Here is a 229-nt window from a genome sequence, read left to right on the forward strand (position 1 = left end):
ATGCTATTAATGTCCCCATCCCATTGATTCCACCCTCTGCTCTTGCACCCCATTCAAATAATACAACATTTAAGAGAAAAAAGAAAAAAAAGGGGGGAAGTTAAAAATCTCACCACAGAATCTATAATATGACACAATGATCTGTGCAGTAAACCCCTTTGTCAATACATCATTACTTGCAACTGTTCATTGCAGAGTCATTTGTCTAGTTCAAGGCCTCTGGTTACTG

The sequence above is a fragment of the Peromyscus californicus genome, unplaced genomic scaffold, assembly GCF_007827085.1.
Source record: "Peromyscus californicus insignis strain IS unplaced genomic scaffold, ASM782708v3 Scaffold_10__1_contigs__length_136768540, whole genome shotgun sequence".
NCBI classification, from domain to species: domain Eukaryota; kingdom Metazoa; phylum Chordata; class Mammalia; order Rodentia; family Cricetidae; genus Peromyscus; species Peromyscus californicus.